The 16,159-nt window shown below is 42.0% G+C and overlaps 1 long non-coding RNA gene across 4 annotated transcripts in view; it reads left to right on the top strand.

The window, feature by feature from the left end:
- The window catches only part of LOC117515823, a 276,926-nt gene extending 273,168 nt beyond the window's left edge, over nt 1-3,758 (top strand). For 3 of the 4 annotated variants that reach the window (XR_004562231.1, XR_004562234.1, XR_004562233.1), the window contains one exon: nt 935-1,225. This is a non-coding gene — a long non-coding RNA (uncharacterized LOC117515823). Of the gene's footprint in view, nt 1-934; nt 1,226-2,965 lie in introns of those variants that run through there. The other variant, XR_004562232.1, reaches the window with a different exon arrangement.
- Nucleotides 3,759-16,159: the final 12,401 nt, after the last annotated feature.

Below are 16,159 nucleotides of genomic sequence, written 5' to 3'. Positions count from 1 at the left end.
TATATAGAGAGAGAGAGAGAGAGAGAGAGAGAGGAAGAAATATTAAATTATCAATGTGAAGAATGCACTTTTATGGCCTTCTACTGTTTCAAGCCATTTGTTGGCATTGTGTCTGCAGCCCACCTACAGTTCAATTCCTAGAATACCTCAAAAAAGAAGTTACACTTTTTTTTTGTCATTCCATTCATATTTTTTTAAAGTTCCCCCAATGGATGATGTTTCAACCTTGAGCAACAAATGTTGAATTTTTTTTTTTTTTTTTGCTGAAATGTCTGTTTCCACACAAAGCCTCACATGAAGGTTCACTCATATACTGAGAGTGTACCAAGCAGCAACAATCAAGATATATAAATGCCTTGTTTGATTCCAACTCTTAAATGAAGATTATGGACAGAAACGGGTCATAAAACACTGACCAAAAAAAATATAAAGAAGCTGCGGGACTGCTATATGGAAAACAAATGGGTGGCCAGTCTTAACTTTTATTAAGAGGGGTGGAGGTCATATTTAAAATGAGAGATTAGCCGCTCATCACAATATTGGTGGATTATCAACTACCTGCAAAGCAACCTCTGGCTCCAGGTCGATAAGAGTTTGACTGCATTTCAAATTAATTTTCCTCATCTCAGAGAGCCAGGCTCCTATCTTGTTATTGATCACAGTGTTAATCCATAACCAGGCTCATTCTTTCCCTGTGGAACGAGCTGGAACATGTAAAAGCATCACTGCGGAGGACTCTTGACTCAGTGTAAAAACTGAAACACACTTTGAAGTGATTAGAATTCAGTATTTAGGAAAACTCTCCATCTGTGATCGCCGCTTTTCAACATTTCTTACCTTCTGCACCCCTTTAGCCTCGGTTGTGCCCCCGTATATGTGACGGCTGATTGATTTCACACCTCAGCTGCTTTTTGCTGTTTGTCTTTCCCAACAGAGGGACCTGCGCCGTGGATGAAATTTAGCCCCGACCCCTGATCTTTGGGTTCAGCGTTTGTCTCCAGTCCAGTGACCACAAACAACCTGGATTGCTGTAAATGTCAGTGCAGCCGCGCCTCCGCCCTCTCCCCTGTGAAGCACAGGCCTGCACTCAGCGTGCACTAACAAGACACTTTTTATGACGGCGCCATTATCAGTTTTGGTATTTTTGATTGCGTGGATAGCAATGCTGGGCAGAGGACAGCTGATCAGCTACTTAGCAAAGATAAAGTTTTCATTAGGTTACTTTAAAAACTAAATGAACTGCATTTATATAGCGTTTTTCCATCTGCATCAGATGCTCAAAACACTTTACAATTATGCCTCACATTCACCCACTCATACAAACACACACACATCATGCAGACAATGAAGCACAAGCAAAGAGTCCAATTACTCGTTTGTTTGGTCCAAGAACAAAACTGGGAAAAGGAAACAACAAGAAAAAGTGTCACAGCTTCACTGACGAAAAGTGGAAAATTAAGCAAAGAAACACACAAACAAACAAACAAAAAAAAAAAAACACAACAAAGTGTCCGAGCTTCAGACTATTAGCGCATCAGTTATCTTCCACTAAATTTGCTCCATCTTTAAGTTGGCTAACATTTTTTTGAATAAAGTTGAATGGTTATAAACCATTGTAAACCTATGTGAATCCATTAAGGAAGGTTTAGACTACACATTGTGCAAAGACTACAAGCATCACCTTGAAGAGATGGAGGTCAAGCCAGAGAACATGCTTTTAAAATTTGATTATTAAAATTATTTTCTAGGAGTGATTTTATTTCTGGCCCTGTGATAGACTGGCATCCTGTCCAAGGTGTACCCCACCTCACACCCTATGACTGCTGGGATAGGCTCCAGCCCACCGTGATCTTTAAATGGACTAAGCGGGTATAGGAAATGGATGGATGGATTATTATTTCTCATTATTTCTTGATGTGTTAACCAGTCTTCTCTTGTGCACCTCCAACGTGTGCAAAATCCTGCTGCTCCTCTTTTAGCAAACACTTCCAGATCATGTGAGCATATTACACTTGTACTTTACTCACTCCACTGGCTTCCAGTTCATTTTAAAATAGATTTTTAGATTTTAAAGCTTGCTTTTAAAGATGGTAACGGCTATGGACCATCTTATTTGTCTGACATTTTAAGTCTCCTCACTTACAGTAGTACATTACGGTTCTCTGGTCAAATTTATTTAGAAATCCTAAGGTCAAAATATAAACTTTGGGGTGATCTTGTTTTTGTGGTTGCTGAAGAAGTTACTTTATGATTTACCCACTATTTCTGAAGTAGCACTTTTTTAATTCAAAGCTCAAGACTTGTTTATTTAAAATGGCTTTTAATACCTAATGGCGCTGTGACATGTTTTGCTTTTATGTGCTTTTTAAAATTCTATTGTATGCTTGCTTTTAATCTCATGAATTTTATTCCTTAATTTACTGTAAAGCACTTTGGTCACCTTGTGGCTGCTGTAAAGGGATTTACAAATAAATGTTGGTTGATTTCTTAATCATTTAATACTTTGTGTCCTATCCATAAACTGTATGTTGAATGGAAGCTACTTCTAATTTCATTTAATTTAAATATTTATTACATCTTGACCATCATCTCATCTTGCCGCTTTGATGAACCTTCATGGGGACCTCCATGTTTACGCTTAAACATATTAAAATTTTAACTTCCGAAGTCTGTTTTTCAAAATTTTAGAGCCGAAAAACGAAGGCAATGCTAAATTCATATCATAAAATTTAGCGGCTAACTGTAGTTTCAGCTCAATGTTTCAGCAGTTTATCACTTTAGCATTACCACACTTAACTGTTCAGTTGGTTATCAATGCTAACTTTAAGATAACTGTTGGGTAGATGTGCCGGTGTCTGCTATAAATGTGATGGCGTCAAACGGCAATGATCATCTAAAACTGTTTGAATAAAGCTCCTTGAGCCGTTATAATCTAAATTTAGTTCACATTTTCTTTATTTTACAGCTGCTGAAGTGACCTGTTTAGCAAAGCCAGCAGCTGCTACATCTGTCAGAGGCTCGCTTCTAATAGATTGCAATTCATGTTGGGGAGACTTTGGTTGTAATGCATCTCGTTTTGAAGCACTTTGGCTCACCCTTCCCCCACAAATAAACACACACGCTTCCCTTTTTCTCCTCGGCGGGCCTCCCGAGGTTGCTGTCTCTGCGTTAGGACTCTATTGTTGGCTACCGCTGGATAATGCCCTTATTAATTGTACCTCTTTGTAAGGTGTCAGCTGTAGGCTCAGATTGAGATGGATGGATCTCTGGAGTCTGCTCGCTGGCCCTCGGCAGACGCTCTATCTCTGCACAGCAGTGAGTGCTGCCACACTTTGACTAAAAGCACAGATAAAACAGCCACGTTTAATTATTCCACCAAAAAAGAAACATGTTTCCAGATAGAAGGTCTATTTTTTTTCTGTCATTGGTAAGGTGTGCCAGCATGTGATGCATTTTAATTATCAGAATATCTAAACTAGCAGTGATGACGATAAAATATCTTCATTATTATTATTATTGATTATTTCAATGTGCTGCAGAAATTCTGGTTAATGAGGTAGATTGAAGCCTCCATGAGATCAACAGCATTAAGATCAAATCCTTTCCCTCTCATTAAGGGAAACTGATTCAGTTTAATTCATGCAGATTAATCCTCATTGATGCTTATTTTATCTTATAAAATGATTAGCAGTTTAGACTTCACTTTCAACCATTTCAGAAATTCAAGTTTGACCACTTTGTTGTAATCTTCAGCAGTATTAACTGTGTATTGCAAAGTGGATTTTTTTACACCTGTAAATGTTATTTTATTTCAGTTACTGCTGTGTGATATTAAATACATTTTCCTGAATCATCATATTGTGAAAATGATTTGGTCTTCACAGTTCTGATATTTGTGTTATTTTTAGAATTCCAAAGGAATACTCCTCTTTGATCACATTCTGTCAAAGCATTAAAACATCAATATACATAAGTTTGTAATTTTCAAAAAGGTAAAAATTTGTTTGAAAGCATGAATATTAATTTTGCGTTTAATGTTGAAATCTCTATTGCAGACTGTATCATCCTGACATGACTGATAATTATTTTATTGTTGTTTTTTTTTTGTTTGGTTTTTTTTTGTAATTTTAGCCCCTGATTTTGACGGGTTTGATTTCTTGTTTTTTTCGACAGTTCCACTAAATGTCACTGGATGTCACGTTAACTGACACAGTCATTGTGATCACAATGTTATTGGACGTTACAATAATGATTTGATCTGAAACAGGTATCATGTCCTGCAATTTACAAACCAAATAAATGGCAGTTGCTTCTGTCCCATTTGTGATGGTTTATTTCCTGGCTTTGATTAGACGTCGAAAATATGCAAATAGTTAGCTTTTGTGCATGTGTGTGTTGTTTGTGATTTTTTTTTTTTTTTTTAATTTGCAAGTCTTCAGTGAAACTTGAAAACATATATATATATATATATATATATTATATATATATATATATATATATATATATATAGTGCGTCCGGAAAGCATTCACAGCGCTTCACTTTTCCCACATTTTGTTATGATACAGCCTTATTCCAAAATGGAGTAAATTAATTTTTCCCCTCAAAATTCTACTCACGACACCCCATAATGACGACATAATTTTTTTTTTTTTTTTTTGCAAGTTTTAAAAAAAATAAAAAACTATGCAATTACATCTCAACAAAAATATAAACGCAACACTTTTGGTTTTGCTCCCATTTTGCATGAGATGAACTCAAAGATCTAAAACTTTTTCCACATACACAATATCACCATTTCCCTCAAATATTGTTCACAGACCAGTCTAAATCTGTGATAGTGAGCACTTCTCCTTTGCTGAGATAATCCATCCCACCTCACAGGTGTGCCATATCAAGATGCTGATTAGACACCATGATTAGTGCACAGGTGTGCCTTAGACTGTCCACAATAAAAGGCACTCTGAAAGGTGCAGTTTTGTTTTATTGGGGGGGGGGGATGCCAGTCAGTATCTGGTGTGACCACAATTTGCTTCATGCAGTGCAACACATCTCCTTCGCATAGAGTTGATCAGGTTGTCAGTTGTGGCCTGTGGAATGTTGGTCCACTCCTCTTCAATGGCTGTGCGAAGTTGCTGGATATTGGCAGGAACTGGTACACGCTGTCGTATACGCCGTTCCAGAGCATCCCAAACATGCTCAATGGGTGACATGTCCGGTGAGTATGCCAGCCATGCAAGAACTGGGACATTTTCAGCTTCCAAGAATTGTGTACAGATCCTTGCAACATGGGGCCGTGAATTATCCTGCTGCAACATGAGGTGATGTTCTTGGATGTTGGCACAACAATGGACCTCAGGATCTCGTCACAGTATCTCTGTGCATTCAAAATGCCATCAATAAAATGCACCTGTGTTCTTCGTCCATAACAGACGCCTGCCCATACCATAACCCCACCGCCACCATGGGCCACTCGATCCACAACATTGACATCAGAAAACCGCTCACCCACACGACGCCACACACGCTGTCTGCCATCTGCCCTGAACAGTATGAACCGGGATTCATCCATGAAGAGAACACCTCTCCAACATGCCAAATGCCAGTGAATGTGAGCATTTGCCCACTCAAGTCGGTTACGACGACGAACTGGAGTCAGGTCGAGACCCCGATGAGGACGATGAGCATGCAGATGAGCTTCCCTGAGACGGTTTCTGACAGTTTGTGCAGAAATTCTTTGGTTATGCAAACTGATTGTTTCAGCAGCTGTCCGAGTGGCTGGTCTCAGACGATCTTGGAGGTGAACATGCTGGATGTGGAGGTCCTGGGCTGGTGTGGTTACACGTGGTCTGCGGTTGTGAGGCTGGTTGGATGTACTGCCAAATTCTCTGAAATGCCTTTGGAGACGGCTTATGATAGAGAAATGAACATTCAATACATGAGCAACAGCACTGGTTGACATTCCTGCTGTCAGCATGCCAACTGCACGCTCCCTCAAATCTTGCAACATCTGTGGCATTGTGCTGTGTGATAAAACTGCACCTTTCAGAGTGGCCTTTTATTGTGGGCAGTCTAAGGCACACCTGTGCACTAATCATGGTGTATAATCAGCATCTTGATATGGCACACCTGTGAGGTGGGATGGATTATCTCAGCAAAGGAGAAGTGCTCACTATCACAGATTTAGACTGGTTTGTGAACAATATTTGAGGGAAATGGTGATATTGTGTATGTGGAAAAAGTTTTAGATCTTTGAGTTCATCTCATACAAAATGGGAGCAAAACCAAAAGTGTTGCGTTTATATTTTTGTTGAGCGTACATAAGTATTCACAGCCTTTGCTCAGTACTTTATTGATGTACCTTTGGCAGCAAGTACAGCCTCAGTTCTTCTTGAATATGATGCCACAAGCCTTGTGCATTTATTTTGGGCAGTTTTATCCATTCCTCTTTGCAGCACCTCTCAAGCTCCATCAGGTTGTATGGGGAGCGTCGGTGCACAGCCATTTTCAGATCTCTCTAGAGATGTTCAATCAGATTCAGGTCTGGGCTCTGGCTGGGCCACTCAAGGACATTCACAGAGTTGTCCTGAAGCCACTTCTTTGATATCTTGGCTGTGTGCTTAGGGTCATTGTCCTGCTGAAAGATGAACCGTCTCCCCAGTCTGAGGTCAAGAGCGCTCTGGAGCAGGTTTTCATCCAGGATGTCTCTGTACATTGCTGCATTCATCTTTTCCTCAATCCTGACTAGTCTCCCAGTTCCTGGTGCTGAAAAACATCCCCACAGCATGATTGCTACCACCACCATACTTCACTGTAGGGCTGGTGACTGGTTTCCTGATGATTGTCCCTTCTGGAAGGTTCTCCTCTGTCCACAGAGGAATGCTGGAACTCCGACAGAGTGACCATCGGGTTCTTGGTCACCTCCCTGACTAAGGTCTTTCTCCCTGATCCCTCAGTTTAGACAGACGGCCAGCTCTAGGAAAAGTCCTGGTGGAGCCAAACTTTTTCTATTTACAGATGATGGAGGCCGCTGTGCTAATTGGGATCTTCAAAGCAACAGAATGTTTCTGTAACCTTCCCTGTAATCACAAGTACATAAGTATTCAAAGCTATTGCTCAATACTTTATTGATGCACCTGTGGCAGCAATTACAGCCTCAATTCTTCTTGAATATGATGCCACAAGCCTTATGCACCTATTGGACAGTTTTGTCCATTCCTCTTTGCAGCACCTCTCAAGCTCCATCGGGTTGGATGTAACCTGTAACCTTTGTGCCTCAAGACAATCCTGTCTTGGAGGTCTACAGACATTTCCTTTGACATGTTTGGTTTGTGCTCTGACATGCACTGTCAACTGTGGGACCTTATATGTAGACAGGTGTGTGTCTTTCCAAATCATGTCTAATCAACTGAATTTATTCCAGGTGGACTCCAATTAAGCTGTAGAAACATCTCAAGGATGATAAACAGAAATGGGATGCACCTGAGTTCAGTTTTGTGCTTCATGGCAAAGAGTGTGAATACTTATGCACATAATTTATTATTATTATTTTTTAATAAATTTGCAAAAATCTCAAACTTTTTTTATTAACATTGTCATTATGGGGTATTGTGTGTAGAATTTTGAGGGGAAAAAATGAATTTTATCCATTTTGGAAAGAAGCTGTAACATAACAAAATGTGGGAAAAACTGAAGCACTGAATACGTCCCAGATGCACTCTGTGTGTGGTGTGTGTGTGTGTGTGTGTGTGTGTGTGTGTGTGTGTGTGTGGAGTGTGTGTGTGTGTGTGTGTGGTGTGTGTGTGTGTGTGTGTGTGTGTGTGTGTGTGTACAAGACATCTGTTAGAAGGAATATTTGTTTGAAACTTTGTTGAACAAAGAAATATAGTGCATTAAATTTAGGTCATGATTCAAAACCAATAATGATCTCATGAAACATTGCAGGAAACATTATTTGTAACCATTTTTGTCAATAATTATAAATCAGTAAAATATGTGCACTAAAAAAGGAAATATTGCAATAAACAAAGAAAACGAAATAAAAAAGGAAATATTGCAATATTTTTGATATTTGATATCCAGAGGATAAATGAGCATTATTGACTCTGGCTCTTAAGCAAAATCTCACCCTGCCCAAGTCCAGCTGCCTATAAGTGTATTCAGCAAAATGTCTTTTAAAAAAAACATTACACTGGATGCCCTTCTGCATAGTACATGCAGAATGGACATGGTGGTGGTTGGGGGTGGGGGGTCTTTGATGGGGAACCCTGTGTTTTGAAAGCAAGTACTTGAAAACTAAAAAAAAAAAAAAAAGGTGCGTGTGTGTGAGGGGGGCTAAATTCATTAAGCTGACTCAGTATATTAACTGTTTTTAAAAAGTCTAATACAAATCTTTTGTTTCTCTTCTTAAACTCACCACTTTTCCCCCCAGCATTATCTCTTTGTGATTTTACCTCTCTTCATGCACGCTTCTCCTTAGAAATAATATGAATAAGTGCACAGACCGAAGGTGGGGGTGAAAAAGTGCCGAGCAGAAAATGGAGCTCCCTTCCTTCAGATCCCATTTAGAGAGGCCCTGCACATTTTTAAAGTGTCAATTGTTTTTGTCTCTTGAAGTGTAGATGGAATGTTTGAATTCCAGTATTAACTGTAGTGCCTGCTGAGTTAAATTATGGTCCCTGGGCTGCGGGGTGTGAGTAATCAATAAGAATACACGAAGCAGTGTGTAATGTGTCTGCTCCTAGCAGCAGGGACACTGTCCCCCTTAGCCTGTCCCCAGCAGGTTAGATAAATATGATACTGAAACAGGGCACACTGGATTATATGATATCAATGTAGAATCAGGGAAGTGCTATTACACTCCCCTGGCCCACTGTGAGTACTATTGACAGGGTTGGCTTTGAACACGGTAGTGTATTATTGCTCGCTCTCTGCATCTTGTGAAGAGCCACAGGAGTAATGGGATCTATATTTCACTTAGCTTTGATTAAATTTGTCTATTTTAGTCTGGTTTCTTCAAGTCCTGTTTATTCTAAACACCATCTGCAAAGCACAAGCTGTGATGATAATTTCTTTAAAAAGATATATATATATATATGTATATATATATATATGTGCATATCCAGATGCTGTTTCTCATAACGAGCCAATAACAAAATGCTCAGTCGATATGCAATTGATTTGACTTTGATCGATATCGATAACTGGATCTTTTCACTTTGTAAAGTTCACCCTGTCAGACGTGCATCCAATTAACCGGTGTCCCCATGTCTCCTTAAAGCTGCTCATACAGTAACCTTGTATCACTTATCTGCTCGGAATATTGATTTGACTCTTCTTCTTCGGGATCATTACCGGCCTCCGCTTCAGATGCAGCCTCTCTTTTCCCAGGTCGCAACCTCCGTGGCCTCTCGGGCCCTCTGCTGTCATTATTATTGCTGTGTTAAATGGCACACAGGTGAAGATATCGGTGACGTGTTGATGGCCCACATGTAAATAATCTCTGGGTTTTCTTCACAGATGTCACATGCCTGGTAGGTTTGTGAAAAAGTGCATTAGTGGCTCCTTATTGATTTAAAGGGGTCGTCGTATGCACATTTTCAACAAGCTAATGTTGTTCACTAGTGGCCTTATTTATGTAACTTTGTGTGAAATCACCAGAGTTACTGTGCAAAGGCATGGTTCTCCTGTAATAAATCTCAGTTGTCATGGCAGTGTACATACATGCACGAGCCTGCTGTTGACTTCCATCATTAGCCATGAATGGATTTAGACACATCCTTGTCCTTTGCATAGTAACTGTTATGTGTCGACGCGGGTTGAGGAGCGGACCTGCGTCAGACGGAACCCAGCGCTACAAATAACCAGAAAAGCGGTTCCAAAAACAATATATTTATTTAATCCCCTGTGCTTAAAAGGTGTAAAAACAAAAATAGCGTCCTTCTGGTGGAGTGACTGTTGGTACGCTCTCCAGCGCCCGCAAGGATCAAAGCCCGGCGCTCCTGGACCCACTACCACCACCAAACACCCCCCAGGTGGACACGACAAACTGACTCTCTGTGAAGCAAAGAAGAGGTGAGGTAAGTCAGCAGTTACAATAACTTTCAAAAGACACACGCTATCAGCAACACATTCAGGTCTGTATCTTTTTAACTTTATGCAAATGAGCAGCTTCTCACAACAGGTGGAGGATCACTTATCCGCATGCCACAGCAGTGAGAAGCAAACTGCACAATTCTCATCACAATTCAAGTATACTGTGTAACAAAACACCAAGTTACTATCAACAATTAGTCAAACACTTAATCACCTTTGATGTGTGCTGACAGCATGTGTCCTCACCCTTCCTTGCTTCACGGGCTCGATGTGTCAAACCCAGGCGCGGTCCTCAGCGTCTCACAAACGAACATCACAAGGTCGAGTTCCCGGCAGTTCTGCTTGAATCACACATGCCTTAAATGCAGAACGCCATCCAATTATCTGCTTCAGCTGAAAGTCTTTAAGGTTGCATGTGAGCACCAGTCACAGGTGCTTCACATGATGTTGATGAGGGTGAGGACTCTTCAGCCAGCACCTTCTCCACAGAAGAATCAGTTTCCATGCCACCTGAAGAGCAAAGAAAAGAAAAGAACACCAAAACATCCAGCCACACCCCCAACACACAACAGTACCCCCCCATCAACGGGAAGCCTCCCGGCGACCGAACAGACCAGGCCCGAGAACAGCACCTCCCTCCGGGGTCCACGTCAGGAAGCAGACAGCACCATGCTCCTAAGGTCCACCACAGACAGCAAGACAGGCACCGCAGCTGGAAGGCCGGCTGGCATCAACAAAAGCCCCAAAACATTCCCCAGTACAATTCAACACACAGAAAAAACATAAAACCCACCCAAAACCTCCCCAGGGGACCGTCCCATCAAACCCCGGGAAGAAAAGAAAAACTCCCAAACGCAAAAACCCAACACAGCCCCACAAACACAATACAAACGTAAATGCATAAAAGAAAAATAACAAACAACCCCCCCAGAAGGCCTTCATCGCCAGTTCCAGGAGGAACAGCCAGAACCATAATCCCACAAAGGTCCCCAGGTGTACATGGAGCAAACGGCGCCCCCCAGAGGACCGTACCATCAACCCCAGGAGGTACCCTCCCCACAACCCCGGAACCCCAGACCCGGTCACACTTGGCTAGTTGGCCCCAAGCCAATTCCCCCCCAGAGGACCGTCCCATCAACCCTGGAGGTGGGACCTGGAAGGAAACAGAACAAAATCAAAAATCAACCCCCGGAGGACTACCAAAAACAACCCCGGGGGGATATAAAACGACCATAAACCCTGTTACCCTCCCCGGCACCCCGAAAGACCCCAGGTCCCTCCCAGAGCCCTTCTGCGGCTCAATTTTGGCGAACGGCTCAAAATATTAAGCTTGAGAAGGGAACAGGAAAAAACTAACCCAGCTCCAACCCCAAGGCGCAGCAGAGAACCGGAAATGCGTCCGGTGCCCCAACTCGACCATACCCCAGCCTCTCGGGAGGGGTGGAACTACCGAAATGGCGAACGGCAACAGATCGGCCACCCCTCCGACCGAGGTAAGTCTCCGCTGCACCACACCCCGGCAACACCAATGACGAACAGTACAAAGGCTCACTGAGGCTGGAGTGGAACCGGGCCCTAACCAAACCAAAAAAAACGCCTCTAACACCCCACCCCCTAGGTGCAGAGGTCTTCTGAGAATGCTCAGCGTGACCAACCTGCACCACCCCACAACCCACAAGACAAACGGTCTTGGGGCAAGTGAGGTTGGGGTTAGGGATGTAGAGAAATAAAAAAACAACAAAATAAAACGACCCAACAACCCAAACAGAAAATACCTAAAAACACATAAAAAATTAACGATTAAGTGAGCCCAGGCGGACTTCTAACGCATAACAACTCACTCCACCAGATTACACCTCTGACTCCCCATACAATTATAACCCCTATTTAAAGAAAACACATTTACTCGTGCTAGATTTTTTTTTTTTATGTGTGTTATTTTGCCTGTCCCAGAACACTTGGAGATACGTCACCATTATTTCTCTTGACGCTTACGTGTCGGGGCAATACAGGAATCTCTGCTCGTCCGAGCTGCATGGGCTTGTCAACAGGAGGAGCCAGAGGTCCCGTCGGAGGAGCCTCAGTGGGCGAAGAAGAGGAGGCCAGATTTGTGTCGGGGAAAGTCCCGAGATGAAAAAAAAACCTGCTCTGATGGACGTCCTCTCTCGCGTCCACGCTCCTTCATCCGATCATCTTAGACGAATCACCATCGATATTAGCTCATCTAATCGTTTGGCTCGTCACGGACTGCCGGCTCGTCTTTTAATGACCTCATTTATCCCATCTACAAACATTCCTCGTAAAGCTGCGGCACTGCAACCTGACTGAGCAGAAACCAGAGAACATTGCATCACGCACAAGGCTCCGGACGACAAACAATCAGTTCGGACGCCGAATCTCTGGTGACGGAGTTATCTGCACTAGTATCGATGATGCCGCAGCAGGAAGCGGAACGGCTTGCGCTGCAAGCTCCGTAACACGGGCGTCTGTTTGTTTAATTTGGTTTGCGAGATGCTGTAATTGCTCCCATATTTTCTCCAAGTGTTCTTGAACTTTTTTCGGCAAAAGGAACCGCCTCTGCCGCTGGGTCCATTATGGAATGGCCGGGAACTACTGTTATGTGTCGACGCGGGTTGAGGAGCGGACCTGCGTCAGACGGAACCCAGCGCTACAAATAACCAGGAAAGCGGTTCCAAAAACAATATATTTATTTCATCCGCTGTGCTTAAAAGGTGTAAAAACAAAAATAGCGTCCTTCTGGTGGAGTGACTGTTGGCACGCTCTCCAGCGCCCGCAAGGATCAAAGCCTGGCGCTCCTGGACCCACTACCACCACCAAACACCCCCCAGGTGGACACGACAAACTGACTCTCTGTGAAGCAAAGAAGAGGTGAGGTAAGTCAGCAGTTACAACAATAACTTTCAAAAGACACACGCTATCAGCAACACATTCAGGTCTGTATCTTTTTAACTTTATGCAAATGAGCAGCTTCTCACAACAGGTGGAGGATCACTTATCCGCATGCCACAGCAGTGAGAAGCAAACTGCACAATTCTCATCACAATTCAAGTATACTGTGTAACAAAACACCAAGTTACTATCAACAATTAGTTAAACACTTAATCACCTTTGATGTGTGCTGACAGCATGTGTCCTCACCCTTCCTTGCTTCACGGGCTCGATGTGTCAAACCCAGGCGCGGTCCTCAGCGTCTCACAAACGAACATCACAAGGTCGAGTTCCCGGCAGTTCTGCTGGAATCACACATGACTTAAATGCAAAACGCCATCCAATTATCTGCTTCAGCTGAAAGTCTTTAAGGTTGCATGTGAGCACCAGTCACAGGTGCTTCACATGATGTTGATGAGGGTGAAGGACTCTTCAGCCAGCACCTTCTCCACAGAAGAATCAGTTTCCATGCCACCTGAAGAGCAAAGAAAAGAAAAGAACACCAAAACATCCAGCCACACCCCCCAACACACAACAGTAACACTGCCAAATGTGTACAGATAACCTGGCATTTTACTGAATGTTTTGAATCTATGCTTTTATTTAATTTTGTTTATTTATTTAAACATCTATCCTGACTGATAAATCATGATCTCAATCTGAAAACCTGTGTGTGCTCATCACTCTAAAGCTGGGCTTGTTTCCTCACACAGCGCACAGAGGATAATATGAGAATGGAAAAGAAAAAAAAAAAAGCTCAGAAGAAGCGTAATTATACCGAATGTATTTTTGAGACCATCCTTGAGGTGGAGGAAAAGAAGTACTTTTCACTTGGTGGTGTTGGTCCTGGAATCACAATCAAGAAAAGCCAGTGAATCAGTAAAATAATGAAGACAATTGCCTCACACAGCAAATATTTACAGCTATAATCAGCAACACAAGTAAATCACAATAATAATAAAGGCTGATAACATTTAATACACACTCAATAATTCAGAATATTTTAATAAGAAATGGAAAGTACAACATTATTTTACTATAAATTCTGTTTTGCTTTATTTTTCCATTTCCACTTCATATCAGTGTATATTCTTTGAATAATGGCACACATATTCTCACTGCTCACTTTTCATTTATAGATTCTTGTGAGGGGGAAGGTGGATTTGGGATTCACATCATTTCTAAATGAAGTTGATGGTGTGACTTGTTAAGGTGTATACCAATGGCATGGCCCTGCTTGGGGAGACTGCAGGCATACACCCCTGGAATTTTTTTTTAAATCTGTCATCTTTTTTCTTTCATTCAAATGCAATATAGGAAGTCAATCATCTTCCTTGTCATTGTTTTTAATAATACACAATTTTTATTTTCAACACTGAAAATCATCTGAGCACCAGTCAAATGAAGAGAGTTGTGCACTGCACTCATTCTGCATGCAGCAGCATCCCTCAATAAGCATTTATTTGTCCAAGGCCTATACCATATTTTATTACACTACTGGTCAGTGACTCAGGTGTGGCAGGGGGTGCAACCCCCCTCAACCCACCCTCTGGATCCGCCACAGCTTTTTTTTTTTTTTTTTTTTTTTTTTTTTTTGCTGAAATGCCATCTTTTCAGGTTTCTGTCACTTTAAGCTTTAAAGTGATGGGCACACACAGGTTTTCAGATTGCGATAATAATCTGTCCCCTTTCAAATTTTTGCACTCCTGCATGCACAGGGATGCAGAACTGTATGAGATATGAGATTTAATGTCATTTGGCATTAAACCCCACATATATTTAACTGTAAAGTAATAATTTATTAAAAGACTCATTTTTGCACAATCTTTTTTTCGCACCTAACTTAAAAATGTCAAATAATTATTTACAAATGGAATGCTAAAAATGTAATTACATTTTTATAGCTATAGCGTAAGTTAATGGCATTCAATTAAAATCCAAAGGAGTGTTGGGATTTTTATTTATTTCATTGTTTAATATTTTTGCCCTTTTCCTAAAATGCTTTTAGACCAGGTATTTGCAGTTGCTTTCACGCAGAAGATCTGGCAGAATTTGCATAAGGTCAGAGTTGGAAGATGTGCAGCATCCTCGTCTCTTAGCAACAACTCTCATTGCTGCTGGCTCTCTGTTGAATTGACTGGTCCTTGGCACTCATCTTTCACCAAGAAATTCCTAATGAAATGCCACCCGACAGCCCGCGTCTCTCGCCGACGCACGCGCTCTCACTTCCCTCTGGGCTTGCCATACTTTTTACACTGAAATGAATAAAAGGCAGCATGCGGGTATTCTCGCTTGTGCACATCTCGCACACTTTTTTTGGGGGGGGGGGGGGGGGGAGTTGGGGTGGAGTAAACATGTTTATTAAGAGCTGCACAGAGATTAGAAGCAGGTAATTGGAGCCACCTGCAGAACAAAGGCGGGGATGGAGAGGTGGCAGCGTGAACACTGAGGAGGGAAGGAGGGATTTGCTGACTTTCGTCCCTTGCCATGGTGACAGCGTCCAGATGCAGCCAAGAGATGTTAATAGAGGGTCAAATTTTGGACAATGGTTTCCATCATTGCATCCACATCCTCCGATCTGAATGCTTTAAGCGGAGATGCGCTCCAATTACTGTTTTTGGCAAAGGCAGCCGGCCGTAAACTACAGTGCAATCAGCGCGCTGATGATCATTTATATTACAGCGATCGCTTTGCCCGGGAACATTTAAACTTTGTGTTTTTTTTAAGTCACATCCGTTCACATGATCGCGTGTCCGCTCCCTGCTCCGCGTGCAGGTGTCCGAGCGGCGCCACGCGCGCGGCGGATACCAGACTTGCTGCACGCGACTGCCGCGTCTCAGCGCAGCCCCGCGGACGTTCACAATAAAGTAATTAAATAATTGAATAAATATTCAAAAAATAATAATAAAAAGAGAAAAAAAATTAAACACCTATGTGGAAAAATATTTTTAAAATTGTCCTCCTCCTGACCGCTTGGTAGATGCTCATCATCCCTCCTTTGAGACGTGACACCTTCGAATTTTAATTAACACCAAACAGGCTTAATTATAAGACGAAAATTACAGAGTAGAGTGCGGTTTTAAATGCAAAATAAACGAAAATTAAACAAAAAATAAT

The sequence above is a fragment of the Thalassophryne amazonica genome, chromosome 8 (assembly GCF_902500255.1).
Source record: "Thalassophryne amazonica chromosome 8, fThaAma1.1, whole genome shotgun sequence".
NCBI classification, from domain to species: domain Eukaryota; kingdom Metazoa; phylum Chordata; class Actinopteri; order Batrachoidiformes; family Batrachoididae; genus Thalassophryne; species Thalassophryne amazonica.
The sequence above is the reverse complement of the archived record's forward strand: the minus strand, read 5'-3'. Positions and strand labels throughout refer to the sequence as shown.